This window comes from Zalophus californianus, chromosome 6, assembly GCF_009762305.2.
Source record: "Zalophus californianus isolate mZalCal1 chromosome 6, mZalCal1.pri.v2, whole genome shotgun sequence".
Lineage (NCBI taxonomy): Eukaryota > Metazoa > Chordata > Mammalia > Carnivora > Otariidae > Zalophus > Zalophus californianus.
The window spans coordinates 98,456,994-98,472,685 of NC_045600.1; the positions used below are offsets into that span (position 1 = coordinate 98,456,994).

Sequence of the window (15,692 nt, forward strand, 5' to 3'; positions counted from 1 at the left end):
TACGATTAGCAAATTCATAACCTCTGCCTTTACTAATTTATTTTTATCTGTGAACTCCAGCTATCTAGATATGGAGACAAACTTGACCTAGAAACAGAGGCAAACTTTATGTGCGGCAGATGTTAGGGACAGTTTTGCTTCACTCACATGAAGCCTGAAAGCTTGTCCGTGTGCTGGCTTCACCTTTCCCGAGGGTGGGGATCCAGTCTGCACCCACTTCTGGCGTCATTTTAGCCATAATGTCTATGAAGAAACTTAGTTTACTGAAACAGTGGGCTGCTTTTTTCACCTCAAAATTGAAAATGGTGTTCTGAGGTTCTTGGAATCCTTAAGTGTTAAGCCATGTATTTCCTTCACCTTTAGTAAGATAATAATTTCTTAATAACAATAACAACAACAATAATATAATGACTGAGGACCCACCGGCCTCAGTTTTGCAGTCTTTGGCTGGATAGACTGATTTTCACTGTGTGGGATGGCACGCATCAGTAAGGCCCTTGTGTGTGCAGGATGGGCGGGATAGGCCCTTTTGAATGAAGGACTGGTATATGTCTTATGGGGTCAAGCTCGATGCACAGTGTCTTGTGTGAGGTGTGGGACCAGATACCCACACCCAGCTAGATCTTTCTAGCAAATTACATCTCCTTTTGCGGTAGATGTCAGGGATTGGTTACCTCCCTCCCATCACTAATTCTAACTGGTTGTGGCTCTGACAAAAAAAAAATAAAAATAAAAACGAAATGAGCCCATATATGACCCTTTTAGACTTTTAAGGGTTTGCCAGAAAATATAGAGGGACTGAAAATAGCCCTTGTGGGTAAATTCACTGGTCTGTGGGTTCACCAGGTATGCACCAGCACGTTCTCTGTGCCTGAGCAGGTGTGGGCCAGCCCTCCTGGATCTTACCATCTGGGGTGACCTGCCTTCCAGAGTCATTCTTGCGCATGGGCTTCTTTCTTCTTTTGAAAAATCTTGTTGGGATCGGGAGTTCTTGTCTTGAGTCCGGCTGCATTCTTCAGCTTGCCTTTTGCGGAACCGGAGATGGGGGAGGAGCCAAAGGCTGGGCGGAGCCTGACGCCGGAGCGGAGCCCCCTGGACACCCATTCACTCCTCTTCACCTGCTCTCACCCCGGCCTGTCCCCTGCCAGCCAAAGCAGCTTTCCTGCCAAGGGGGTAATTACCTGGAGGAAAGAACAAATTCTTATTTGCCCTCGAAAAGCGGGAGAATCTTACATTTTTGCCAACCAATAGGCAGTGCTATTATTCAGCTGACTACGTAGTAATTTCATAGGGAGCTCCTTGATCTTCTCCCTCTTCAACCGTAGGAATCCTTTTGGTTTGCCATCTCCCTCTTGCTTCGCATTGTGGTCTCGGTGGGCTAAGTGATTCTTCCGGCAGGATGTGACTCGCCGCGTGTCCTTTCAGTGGCAGAAGATACTGTTCTGGCTTTAGACTTTTCTTTTGCAGGAAGCCGTTCCATTCCCGCTTGTACCCCTCTGTGATTTAGGTGTTTAATGAGTGCAAAGGTGGAAGGAATTGATTTTCAGATTAGTGCTTCTCCGCCCAGGCTGCGTGGCAGAATCACTTGGGAAGCTCTAAAACATGCCAGACCTGGCAGATGGCAGTGGGAGGGAGGCGCTGGGCAGGGCAGCAGTTTTGTTTTGTTTTCTTTTGTTTTGTTTTTAAGCTGCACAAGATTCCAGGATGCAGCCAGGATGGAGAACCATGCTCTGCAGTTCTAGCTGGCTTGGGTCTCTATGCAGGGTTTCCATGTGTTCATATGTTCAGCCAGCCTCCCTCACAAGCTGCTGTCCCTGAGGTGGGAACTTGGACTGGAGTGAGAACGGCTCCAGGGAAGAGAACCAGGGGGACCACTGAGCAAGGACCATGAGCACGGACGCGGGAGAGCTGGTCCCAACATGTGACCATCTAGTCTTGTCAGGGGATCTCGCATTTCTTGCCAGCCCCATTGGGAGAGGATGCTTTGACAGCTCACTCTTAATGCCATACTGGCCTGGTGGTATCCAGATAAAAAAACTTCCCAGATGCTCCCCAGATGCATCTAGAGAGAAGATGTCACCAAGGTGGTAGATGAGGCACACTTATTAAATAGATACTAGACTTAATGGGACAGGATCCAGTCCGCCTGCTGTCCTTGGAAGCTGAGAACCTGCCACTAATGAAGAGACCAGCAGTGGTTCTCGTGGATCTCCTTCCCTCTGTTGCTTGTGGGTGCGGGTGTCTGGCCTCGCCCTGGTTTAAATTCCTTCTGTCTACCCACAAGACTTTACACCTGGTCCCACTGTACCTCTTTAGAAAGAGACCGCAGGACCTTGTTGAAATAATTGTATGCAGAGTGGCCGCTTCTCGAGTGCAAAACAAAGCAGGACAGTTTTGCAATTCCTAAGAAATGAATTTGGAAGTATTATCATCCCTTGGTTTGGTTTGGTTTTGTTTTGAGAGCAGTTGTCATAATGCAACAGTTTTTTCGGGGGAAACAACCTGGATTGGAGAGAACAGATGAGGTGTAACTCTTCGTAGAGTTGAGGTTTGGGTTTCTGGTTTCTGGCTCTTCTTGAGCCAGTGCTCAAAGCAGGGCTTCCCTTCTCTTTTCTCAAGTCCCTAGAACTTATCCCTTCAGCCCTGAATTCGCAGGCACTCCGCTGCAGTTAGAGACCTCGGAGAAGTGCAATTAGAGACTTCGACGGGTACACAATGAGAGGTGGCAGAGACAATGGACATAAGCAAGGACTTGAGAATCAGACCTGCGTTTACTTGCTGCGGAAGCTTCAAAAAGTTTTCTTGTTTGTAAGATGGGGTTAATAACAGTATCTATCCAAGAGGATTTTTTTGGTAAGAGTTAAATGAGAGGATGTACATAAAATACTTCTATTCATCGGAACATAGGAAATACCCAATAAACACTAGCTGCTATTATTATTATTATTACGGGTAGATGGGTTCCTGCTGTGTATACCCAAAGTCAAGTTAAATGAATCAAAAGCAAAAGTAGCTGAGTTGCTTTCTTGACAGATACACAGAGCTGCCCTTCTCTCCTTCGGGAGTCTTATGAGCCAAATGGAATCTTTGGGTATGCCTCTCTCTTCTCTTCTATGCTCCGTGCTGTGTTCCATCTCAGCCACCAGTCCTTTGAGTAGAATTCTTATTTACACAAAAGACAAAACCTTTTTACATTTTCTCCATCCCAAGAATCTTCCATTTTAAATGGATCAGGTGTTTGTTAGCACTCAAGTCATTTTAAAACTACCGTGTGGTGTGCTGAAAGGTACACAAAAGTACATTTCTGCCAAATGCCCTGCGTTTAGGTGACTGTTTCCGTCACTGATAATTTAGCCAACTGGGGGTAGGGGAACAGAGCCATAGCACTGAGCCCACAGCCCTAATCCACTCAATTCACCTGTTTCCAGATCATGTCACACGAGCTCTTCTCCAGATTTAGTCTCCGGTTCTTTGGAAGATGATAAAATGGTAGCCTGGGTTGGAAGCAATTGCTTTTATTGTTCGTGATTAGAAGAATACTCGTTCGTGATTAGAAGCAGTACTCTGCTGGGAAGAGGGGGCATGTCCCTCTGTGATGAGCCGATGAACAAAACAGGAAGGACATGGTGTGGAAAGGAGAATTTGACTACGTAGGGCTCTCATTTGTGAAAATACCACACACTGTCACCTTGCCTTGTCCAGCCTCACGCTGCAGAGTCAAGAGAACTCAAAAGGATATTTTTAGAAACTTGGGTTCCTAGACATCGAACAAAGAGCTGCGATGAAAAATAATACTAAAAAATAATTCAGGAAAGCAGGTGGAGGCTGGTTCTAAGATCTTGGAAAAGGAAGCCACACTTCCGGAAAAGCTGCCAAGGACACCTGCTAAGGCTGGGACGTGGGCTTGAAGAACTCGAGTGCTCCGGGAAGGAAGCGCCCCCACCAGATCACACCCCACACACCCGCTTCCACCCACCATAATGTGGAAGCCATCAAGTGTCTGTGTAGTTTGGTTATATTTGCATGTGGGAGGTGGCCCTGAGGATGTCCTCTCGGAATGGAGATCAAAAGCACTAGTCAACGTAGCATTCTCTTTGTTGAAGCAGGGTTTGGTTTGCTTTTTTATCTCCATGGGCATTCTGCCCGAATTGGCAGTTCAGCTAACTTCATGGAAAGGAGAAGTCTGTCTGAAGAAAAGAGAAATATATTTGATCGAAATATATTGAAGTGAAATACACTCCATGCCTGCTTTGTTTTTGTAGAGATCTTCTTGAGACAAGCCGCAGGGGCTGGTAGGTCGCCCAACTTAACAGTGTTACTGAAGACTAGTAGTGGTAGTAGCCCCAGTAGCAGTAATAATGAGTGGGTTGGTTAGCCTAATAAACTAGTAGTCTGGGCTGATGGAGTGGCTGCATTAAGGGGCAGGGTGTCACTTAGGTGTTGGGTGGTTCTCCAGTGCCACTTCTCCGTGGCAGAGTGGGCGGGTAAATGGTTGCCTGTCAGTATTTGTCTCTGGTCTTTCATTCAGATGCTTCTACCCCACGGTAGCAAGTAGGCAGTGGACGGCGGAGGAAGCCTTGGATTCTTAAGGCTTTGTTTTGTCCCTTGGCCTCTCACATCCCCACCCAAAGGAGGCGTTACTCAGAAGTTTGAGGCAGAATTTATATACGGTAAATAAAAATGTTACGGTTTCAAATTCTCATGTTCAACATATTATTCACTTCTTTATTTTAAAAGCTTAGATACCTTATCTAAAATGTGAGGTTTTTAGAGGGGATCAGAAAGCTCACTGTGTGTGCGAACCTTTTTTTCCCCCTATATGTTATGGAAATATTATTTTATGATACCTGCTGATAAATATATTCAGGACACAAACTGTCCTTTTAAGGGAGCGGGTCTTTTCTTTGTAAATGACACTGAATTCACTTTCTTCTTTGTTGAGGTTTGTAACTGGCTGTAAAATATTTCTCAGAGACCTGTGTGCCCACGTTCTACCCACAGAGTTTGTGAGACTGCACTCATGTTCCAAGTAACTATCAGCTACCGAATGTTTCTCATGCTTCTCGGCCATGCGTCTAGACCCAACATAAGAGGATGTTCATCCTCTTATGGGGCATATGATTAGCACAGTTTTTTTTTGGCCCAGGAAACTGAAGCTTAGGGTCTTAAATAAGTAGCTGGGAGTCTCTCAGCTAAATGATGATGGTGCTGGGGCCACAAGATCTTTGGCTCCAAAGCCAGTGTTCATTCTTTGCTTATTTTTGTGTATTTTTTAATTGGAAAAAAATTTTTTTATGGAAGATTATAGAGAATGGTAAAAACAAAGATCCTGGTATTCTCCTCTAGAAGTGACAAAATGTTAACATTTTGGCATATTTCAGATTTTTTCCAAGTAAAAGAAGACAGTAGCAAGAAGAGGTTCTTTCTATTCCTCTGATCTTTTTTCTTCTTCCCCACTCTCTCCCTCTTCAGAAGCCATTTGGTCTCCATCCAGGCCATATTTTGATGCTTTTACTGCATACATATGTATCTATTATCAGTATTTAGCCTAATGTATGTGTTTAAAAATGTTATGTCCATCTTTATTTATAACATATAAGTAAGTAGATTTTATTGTATATAGTATTCAACTTACTCTTTTCCCCAATTGTTTTTGTTTTTGATGTTGCTACTTATAGAGCTACATTATTTATTTTAATGGATCTCTAATATTTCATTGTATTAATGTATCATCATGTGTCCTATTGATATTTAGCTTGTTTCCAAATTTGTATTCTTTTGCAAACAATGCCAAACAGTCTCTTTGCTTCTGTAGTTAGGGAACGTGGCTGGAGGAGGAGCTGCTGGGGCCTTGGGTTGCACAGTCTCCCCTTTGTTAGATACTGCCCAGTTGGTCTCCGGGGGGCACGCCCGCTTCCACCCACCAGGAGGGTGGGTTTCCCCACATCCTCACAACCCCTTGGCACCGCTGGACTATAATTTTAGCCAGTTGTGAAATAGTAGCTCTTTGTTTTGATTGTGATTTGCTCCAGCCCAATTACTGCTCATCCCTACGGGTGCCGCTGAGCATCTTTTCATCAGTGTGTTGACCATGCAGGCTTCCACCTTCGAGAATTGGCCGTTCTTCTCTTTTGTTCACTTTCCCGTGTGGCTCTCACTTCTCCTGCTGACTTGTCAGAACTCTGTGTACTACCGATACTGATCATTTGTCACAAAGTGTTTGGATGCTGTTATCTTCTCCCAGCCACCGTGTTTGTTTCTTTGTTTATGGTATCTTGTATAATGCACGCACGTTTTACATTTTGGTATAAACTTGTCAATCCTTTGGTGCTGTGTTGTGTGTCTTGTTTGTTTGCCAGCAGGATATTCTTGTGATAGTTTCAGAGTTTTGTTTTTCATCTTTATGGCTCTAGTTACAACCCCCACCACACTCATACCCTTTATCTTCTCTCTTTTTCTCCATAGCACTTACATCCTAGTATATTCTACACTTCTCTGTTTCGCTTACTTATTTGTTATCTGTTTGCCCCCACCAGAATGTAAGCTCCACGAGGGCAGTGGCTTTTCTGTTTTGCTCTTGGCTATGCTCCTAACATCTGGAGCAGTCACTGGCATATAGTAGGTGCTCAATAAATATTTGCTGAACAAATAAAGAATAATCCATGTGGAATTTATTTTTGTGTTTATAGTGTGAACAGGGCTGCATTTTTCATTTTGTGTTTTTTTTTTTCTCATGAAAAGCTTGTTTCTCTAACAGCCTTTACCAAATATTCCATCCTTGCCCCACTGAGTTTTGCATGGCCCCTTTATCAAGCTGGAGTCACTTCCCTTGTGCTGCTGTCTGAAATACTCCTGTTCTCCTGCCCTGATGGGTCTGTCAAAACACATTTAAGAAGCACCTTTCATGAACCAAATGCAAAAATCGACATGAGTTCTTGCCCTCAAAGGACTTTCTGGTTGATACTAAAACTTGTTAGAACTCAAGGCAAACTACGACAAGTATCAAGCGGGGGTATGAACTGCGTGCTGGGGACAGAGAAGCTGGTGGAGACAGGAGTGATTAAGTTCATAGGCTTTGAGTCAATTGAATCTGGCTTTGCATCTGCTCCTCCCTTGACTAGGCTTTATATCTTGAGCAAGTTACTTGTTCTCCAACATTCAGTTTCCTTATCAAACAAATGAGGATGATCATAATCGTACCTGCTTCAGAGGCTGTTGTAAGTCTTGACTGATGTAACACAGGCTAGGGGCTTGGCGCAGAGTCCCTAAGCGTTCACTAATGCTGGTGTGGATGCAGAGGCCTTGGGGAGGAGGTGATATTTGACCACATCTTGCAGGTTGGGTTGGATTTTTCTAGGCAGGGATTGAATGGGTGGAAAAGGACATGCCAGACAAAATATAGAATAACAACAACAAGCCAAGAGAAACCAAAGACATGGAGACCAGAAAGTATAGGGTGAGTTCAGAGAGCTACCAGTCTAATTAGACTGGATTGGAGTGGGGAGGGATAATTGAGAGCCTGGAAATGAGATGGAAACCAGTCGTGGGTTCGCACCCCCTCAGCACCAAGCTGAGAAAATGTCCGGTGTTACCCTGCTCCAGATTCCTCAGTGGGGCCCTTTGCCTGGTCAGATCTGACCCCAGAGTGACGCCTCTGGCAGGAGGGAGCTGGTCGAATAGGAGGGGAGAGAAGCCAGAAGGGCAGCTTGGCGGCTCCCAGGAGAAGCCTGGCCAGTGCGGGTGAGGGGCCACACTCCAGGACACTTGAACTTAGGAACATTTTAAAAACCACCACTGTTTAGGCAGCAGCTCTGTCCCACGTGTGGAGCTCGGGCTGAGATGCCTCATCTTAGGTTTGTCTGAAACCATTCTCTTCCTGGACATTCCTGTTCAGCAGAGGGTCTTTTGTCCCTGATAATGCAGGTGCCAAGGAAAGCATGGGGCTAGGGACACGTCGAGTGCCCTCTTCCCCACTTCTCCCTTGCACTTTCCTCCTCTAAAGTCAGAGGGAAAAAGAACAGCCTCAAGACTTCGGGCTGCCGCAGATGCTCTATAAAGGAAGATCCCAGCCAGCATTCCTCCCAGCCTTGCCTAATTCCTGGCCCCATCGCAGTGATAGGCCGTCACCACAGGGCGGGTGGAAGCACGCCTCTGAACATCAGTGTGGCGAGAGAAAGAGCCGGGGCCTCGACATCAGGGAGACGTAGGTTTAGATCTCAGCCCTGCCGGCATCCAGCTCTCGGGTGACCAGCTCTCCTGGTTTGCCTGTGACGGAGAAAGCTCCCAGCACATGAGACCTCAGTGCTAAAGCCTGGGCAGCCCTGGGCAAGCTGGGATGAGCCGGTCGCCCTCTTCAGCCCCCAGGTCTGACCCCTTCCTTCCCTCGCCCCATCGGCAGTCGGCAGGTGCATCCTACCTCCGGGGGTACAAACCATTTCTGTGCCTCTCCCTTTATCACACTTCCTCGGGTGTTTCTCTGCTTACTGCCTGCCTTCCTCAGTGGGCCGTGTGGGCCGTGAAGGTGGAGATCAGGTCTTCCTGGCTGCCTGCTCTGCGCCCAGCGCCTAACACTGGGCCTGACACAGAGGTGATCCTAGGTGATCACGGAGGGAATGACGGATGCTGAAACTCTAGGAAGCTCGCTTTCCTCCTCTGTGGGGATGACCGCTCCTAGGTTGTTTCTGATAATGAGCAAACCCAGCAACAGCCCTGCCCCCAGGACACCCATCTATCTTCCTTCCCAGTGGTACGTTATTCCCCCTAAGGTCGGAAAGCCAGTTTATTCATCCTTCCCTAATGTTTATAGGCCCCGTCACGTTAGGCACCGGGGAGAAGCAGGCGCGGTTTCTCTCCTTAAAGAGAAGTTGGGTTATCTTTAATATAAGACAGAAATCAAACCAAATTATATTATTTTACCTCAGAAGCCAGTTTCAACTGATCCTTTTGAATGGTATCATTCTATTATTATATATTACTTCAAACTTAATAGAAAAAAATTGATTAAAATATGTGCCCTGCTCATATCGAGCCTGGCGGAATGCCACAAGACACATTAATTGGAAATGAATTTCTACAAACCCAATCAAGCATCATGAAGATGAAAAATGTACCTTTTTCCCTCCGTTCCTTCATTGATTTTTCATTTTCCCCACTCAGAGCTTCATTTAGCAATTTTTCAGTTTCGTTTTGTTGTGGCCTTAATTCATTCCCTTTACTTCCCCCAGAATGAGATAATGTACCATTTTCCTTGTCCTTTTTAAACTGTTCTTTTATGTTGCATTAGTGCAGGGCAGATTCTGATCTTGTCATATTTCCCTGTGCTTTATTATTTTTTAGGAAAAGAGGGTAACTTTATTATTTTTTAAATTCTTACTGCGGTGGTCTTTATCAAGGAGAATGCACTTTAAAAATACAGTAACTATGAAATTACAGTGTTACAAGACTTCTGAGATAGAATTAAGAGTGGCTGTTGCAAACATGAAAAACCTTTTCAGAGGAAGAGTGGAGAGTATCCATTATTCTCATTTCTCGTGGTGGGGTATGTGAAGATCGAGCATGATGCTGATTTTGTTAAGGGAAATGAGGACAATTATTTTCTAGATCACAGAGGGGAACAAGAGTTTGGGTGGCAAAAGCCCTTTTAGGACAAGAGGAGGCAAAAGGAGAAGGTGACTACATGCCTGAGTTCTAGAAGGTTCTTGGCTGTCCTGTTCCATGCCTGCTCTGGTCATTTCACGGATTCACTGGTCCTCTACGGGGATTGAAAACAGTAATGGGAATCTTCAGTTTTTCCTGTGAGCTTTTCAGACACTCTAACAGCATAAATTTCCCCCTGAGAAGTCAACAAGGACTCATAATAAAGTATCCTATTGCTTTACTTTTACCTAGAATTCATAACTCTGGTCATCTCATTTTTGATTAGTTTTTTTTTTTAAAGATTTTATTTATTTACTTGAGAGAGAGAGAATGAGAGATAGAGAGCACGAGAGGGAAGAGGGTCAGAGGGAGAAGCAGACCCCCTGCTGAGCAGGGAGCCCGTGTGGGACTCGATCCCGGGACTCCAGGATCATGACCCGAGCTGAAGGCAGTCGCTTAACCAACTGAGCCACCCAGGCGCCCTGATTAGAAGTTTTAGTTGGCAGTTATTCATCTTTGATACATTTTTCAGTGGGAAAATGAATTATTCATAAATGCGGTTTAAAGCAGAAAGCCTTTTGAAATGAGCGTCTGTGGGCAAGAGTAGCAGATCAGAAGTGTCGGTGATAGAGGTTGGGAGCTTTATTTATTAACGTGTGGTCAAGTTTCACCAAACACACACACACACACACACACACACACACACAGCCCTCATACCCTGATTCTGAATAAATGTGCCTGTGGGCCTTAATTGGTTATTCCTAAACTTTGAATGAAAACAAAATTAAACAAATTTCAAAGAAAATAAACAATTATATCATAGACTTAGTCTGCATTGAAAAAATCTAATTCCCTTTATGTTGCCAGATTTTAATGTGATTCGACGTGATCATCCATTTTTAACATACCTTCTAGTATTGTGCTCCATTTCGGTGTGTTTACGGTTTTATTTAAGGCATTTTCCAGAGACACGCATATTATCATTTGCCAGCTGGTAACACACGACACCCTAAAGCACAGTTTCTTAAAAAAAAAAAACAAAAAACAAAACAAAACAACCTATCAAGTGCTGTCTAGTATTTAATACTTACGTGCAGCTGCATTTCTTACTTTCATTACTTTCTGTTCACATCCCCAACCTCAATTGTGAGTTATGTTTTGCGAGTTTCACACAATCGGGTACTATTCACATAATTCTAATCACAGAGCTATATCTTCTTCTGACACTGACCTGAAATGACCTGTGACCTATATGTCTGTCACTAATGGGAAAGAAGTTTCAGGAAGCTGAGAAGCCTTGCAACTTCTAGGGTTGCTTCAAATCCATAACAGGCCCTTCCTAAAATTTGGTAGAGTTTCACTTTGTTCTGGTTGACATACAAGCTCTTTTCGAAAGAAATCAGGAGGAGTCCTGTCACTATAGCATTTTTTCCCCCAAAAGTAGGTTATAAAAATGTGCGGATGGACAAGGGCGATTACATCTTCTAAGAGAACAGTTCTTTTATATAAGATCATTGATACAGTAGATACGTGCCCCTGTGGGTGTGCTGTCTGTCTAGTGCAAGAGAAAGATGTGAACAAAGGATGGTCGGGGTGGTCAGGGGCCTTAACGGGGGTTTGTTCGAAGGGCTGAGGTAGAACAGAAAAGGGAAACATGAAGCCAGCCCAGAAGCCTTGGGAACTGCTGGTCTGGGAGGTGATTTGTGAGTATGTTGTGACAGCAGATTTCCTGGTGGAGAGGGGGGTGGGAGGTGGGAAGGCAATGTGTGGTGGAAGCAGCATGTGCAAAGGCCCGGAGGCAGGACCACCATATGTCTGCGGAGTGCTGAGAGGATAGAGTGGTTTAAATGTAGGGTTCACCTGGGACAGGACAGGCCTGAAATGACAGTGGGGAGATAGTGGGACCACAGCAAGAGGGCCTCATGTCCATGCTAGAGAGTTTAAATGTCAGAAGCTTGGGAGGGTTTTTAAGGAGGAGAGTGATATATTCAGCATCTCTGGGGGGTAGGCCTAGAAGTCAGTATTTTGTAAAAGCTCCCCGTAGGTGATTCCATTGTGTGGCCATGGCCTCAGAGGGACTGCTTAGCTCAGATCACCTAGGGAGCTAACTCCATGGTGGTTAATACGAAGAAAAGCCATTAACTTTAGGATACACCTCCGTGCCCCCACCCCATACCACTGTAAATATCAAACTGGCTGTAGCCTTAAGAGATTTAGCATCCCGCATGAGCATTAGGCTGCAATTCATATATTCAGTTGAATTACAAAAAAACATGCTTATCGAGACAAAACTAAGAAAAAAATTCTATTAACATTAGTTAAGAGGTTCCAGATTTTACCAAGACGGGTTTCTTCCTTTGTTCTGTAAGGGGGTCCACTATTTGATGTTGAAAATTAACTGTTGTGACAAGATTATGTTCCTGTTAAGTAAAATGGATGAGGTCTGGAAAATAAGCGTTTCTAATTTCTCATTTCTTTATGCCCTGATTTGAGCCTGGGCGCTTGGGTCATTTACCACCACCTGGTGACAGCTAGACCTAAATGCAGCTTCATGAAGAAGACACAAAGCTCTTCAAGGTCAAATTTACAAACTTTAATGTACGGAAAAGAGCAAAGGTTGCATGCCATCTGCATGGTACCCTGGATTTTGGAGTGGCCCCTGATTTTGGGGGTGCTTCTGGGGCTACATCCACCTTGGTTCATCAGGGCCTCCAAGAGTCTGTTCTAGACAATTTTGCCCCTGGAGTCTAAGGGATAGACTGTTGCGAGATGGATGGATGGAGTCATTATTCATTCATTCGTTAGAGTTGAAAGATAACCAAGGTCATTACTCTCAAGAAGCTCACAGTCTGGGGGCGGGGGGGGGGGGAAGGAATACCAGTGATAACAGGGTAGTAGCTAGGTTTTGAGTGTTTGTCCTGTGCTGGGCTCTATAGGAGACAATATTTGAAAGCACTTTGAAGTTGGCAGTCAGAAATAACATCACTTACCACTCAAATGTGGGATTTAGAGATTGCGCCTCATGATGGGTGTCTCATAGGAGGACAGGTGGGTTGTGCTCCCGGGGCAGTCCTGAGTTGGGATTCCAAGTTGGCACCTCTTGTAGGGCAGGAGGGCCAAGGCATGCACTACCTGCCATCCTTGGTGTCCTTTTTTCTCTAATCTGAACAAGTCAACCCCTGTTGAAGAAGCTTCCGTAAGGAATGCTCAAGGATGAAAGCAAATGCGTGGGCACAGCATTCACTTAGTGCAAGAGCACGAGCGCTTCTTGAAGCTTCAGTTGCTGAAAGGTGAGACTTGTTGGCAGAAGCTTCAGCACCCCCAAGTCCTTCCCAGAGCCATTCTGTCTCCCCAGAAGGTGGGGCCTATTTGCTCCAGCCATCAGCCCTCTGTCCTCTTAGAACTCCCAGATTTCCCCTCTCTCTGCATCCTCCAGGTGACACCTCTGCCTTGTATCTACTCCTTTTTAAAATGAAAATCCTCAGTATCTTCCTGTGAACTCTTCATTAGGGTGCCCCTCAACCATATCTCTTGCTTCCCTGGACTCACCCACCATTCCGATTACTTCAGAGAGAGTGAAGCAAGTGTATTCAAAGTCTCTTTTTATGTTAGTTGATGAAATTTACATAGACCTCCTTGGAACACTGTAGCTAATTTCAGTACCCATCTTGCCTCTCATTTAAAGAATTCAAGTCAATTTTTAAAACAATACTGTAGGAAGGAATGAAAGAGGAACACTGTAAGGATGATTTTTGAAAACTATTCTTACAAATATCGAAGGAAATTTAAAGAAAAAGAAACTTTCCTTTTGCCCATAATCCTACTCTAACCTCAGTACGATTTCGTTTATCTAACATCCAGCTCTTACCTTTGATCATTGTAAGCTTTGTTTTTTGTTTTATTTTTATCCCTGAGGCTTTCTGCAAACATTTTTACATTTTACAGTATATTTGTTTGTAGTATCTGTGTCATATATCCCATCAAATTGCTATTCCATAATGTACTACCCAGTGCTTTCCTGCTAGACATTAAGGTTATTTCCAGTTTCTATTATAAATAATAGGAGCAAGAACATCTTTGTATATATAGCTTTTTTTCCTATGTCTGAATTATATCCTTAGGATAAATTCCCAGGAGTGGGATTAGTGGGTCAAAGGGTATGAACAGCTTTATGGCTCTTAATATTTATTACTAAATTGCCCAAAGGGTCATTCTAATTTACAATGGCACCTGCAACACACGAGGCAGGCTGCCTCTCCCAGCTCTTTCAACACTGATTTCTGCAGCTGGTAGTTTTGGGTACAGTTAATCGTTATTAAAGGGTAACTTGTTACTGTTTTTAATTATAATTTCTTTAATTATTATCAACATTGGACAGTTTTTCTTAAATGTGTTTCTTATTATATTGTTTTGTATGGCTTACTTTTTATGTGGGAGGATTATATTTTTTGGCACTGGGTGGAATTTGAAATATTTGATCATGAAAATGTCAGATGCACTCAGGACAGACACTAATTGATGAAGCCCCCAGACTCATGACCAGATTCAACAAACAGCAGAACTTGGCTCTATTTGCCCCTTCTTTTCCTCTTTTTCCCCTTCGTGTAGTAATTTTAAAGCAAATCCCAGCCATCCTGCTTATGCTTCCTATACACTTCACTATCCATCTCGAAAACATATGGACTTTTTCTTATATACTCATAATGCCATTGTCACACTGAACAAAATTAATGATAATTCCTTGGTATCATGTAATACCCATCTGTCCTAAAATTTTCTGAAATGTCTTTAAAATGGCCTTTTTACTGAAACTTTGTTTCAGTCAGTATACAGAGAAGGTCCGTTTGTTTGGTGGTGATGTTTCTAGAGTCTTTTAATCTAGAACACGCTTCTCCCTGTGTACCCTCCTCCCCTGCCGAGGTTCCCACACCCAGTGACATTGCAGGAACTGAGTCAGTTGTCCTATAAGTGTTCCCACGTTTGGGATTTGACTTTTTATTAGCTCTAGCAGCCTGGTGAGATTCAGTTTTACCTTTCTTGGCGGGGGGAAGCAAGAATACTTCCTGGGGCTGTGCGATTTACTCTGTCTTCAGCGGCACTCATGTCTGATTGCCTTGGATGATGCTGAGGCCAATCACGGATTCAGATGGGGTCACCCCAAAACACAGTTGTAAAGTTCCTCCTTAATGTGCCCCTGACTGGTTCATCTTTTAATTCATCTTATATAATGAGCCAGTTATTTCCTAGGGATTGCACAATGGTGATTTTCTAAATTCGTCATTCTTTCCCCATTTATTCACTGGCATTCTTCTGAAAAATAAAACTTCTTCCCTCATTAACTAGGACTTCTTAGTAATCTCAAAATGCAGTTTGAACAAGAAAGGCAGGCTACATGCTTTCTTCTGCCTCTAAGTTGCCAAGTTTCTAAGTAAGGAATTGGTTCCCTAGTCACTCCCAATGGTGTTGCTGTTGGTTTCAGTTTTTGAAGAATCATAACATACTCGGGGTTTTAAAAACATATTTATTCCATGTGTTTGACTCAATTACATTCGTTATTCTTTTTGATGCTAACATTGTCACAATCCTTGGCCCAAGGGAGACCCTTCAAGTATTTGTTTTCAGGCATCACAAGGTGTCTTGGGTTCCCCTAGCATATTTTTACCCCTTGAAATGAGTTGTTCCTCCAAGATGACCTGTGTTTTGTTGGTGAGGGTTGGTATTTAGATGCCACAATCTGGATATGTTATGTGCTTATTGTTGTTATTATATCTAAGTTTCCTCAGTGGACAGAGTTAGGAAATGCATATTTAACAAATGAAAATAAAATATTAATTATGAATTCATACTGGTATTTTCATTTCAAATTTAACAAAACTTTATTTCTTTGATTTTACACTTGTATTTCTTTCTCTTACACTAAAACCTTGGTTCCAAACATTATTATACTGCAATATCCCAAATAGTTTCAAAACAACAATACAATATCATTACCAACAGTTTTCCTAATGAATAAGAGACTTCTTTGCGGTTCTGTTTATTTTTACAATACAATCCAC

At 43.6% G+C, this 15,692-nt stretch overlaps 1 protein-coding gene across 2 annotated transcripts in view; it reads left to right on the top strand.

The window, feature by feature from the left end:
- The window catches only part of LOC113908686 (myocardial zonula adherens protein), an 85,815-nt gene that overhangs the window by 47,910 nt on the left and 22,213 nt on the right, over positions 1–15,692 (top strand). The window lies entirely within an intron of this gene.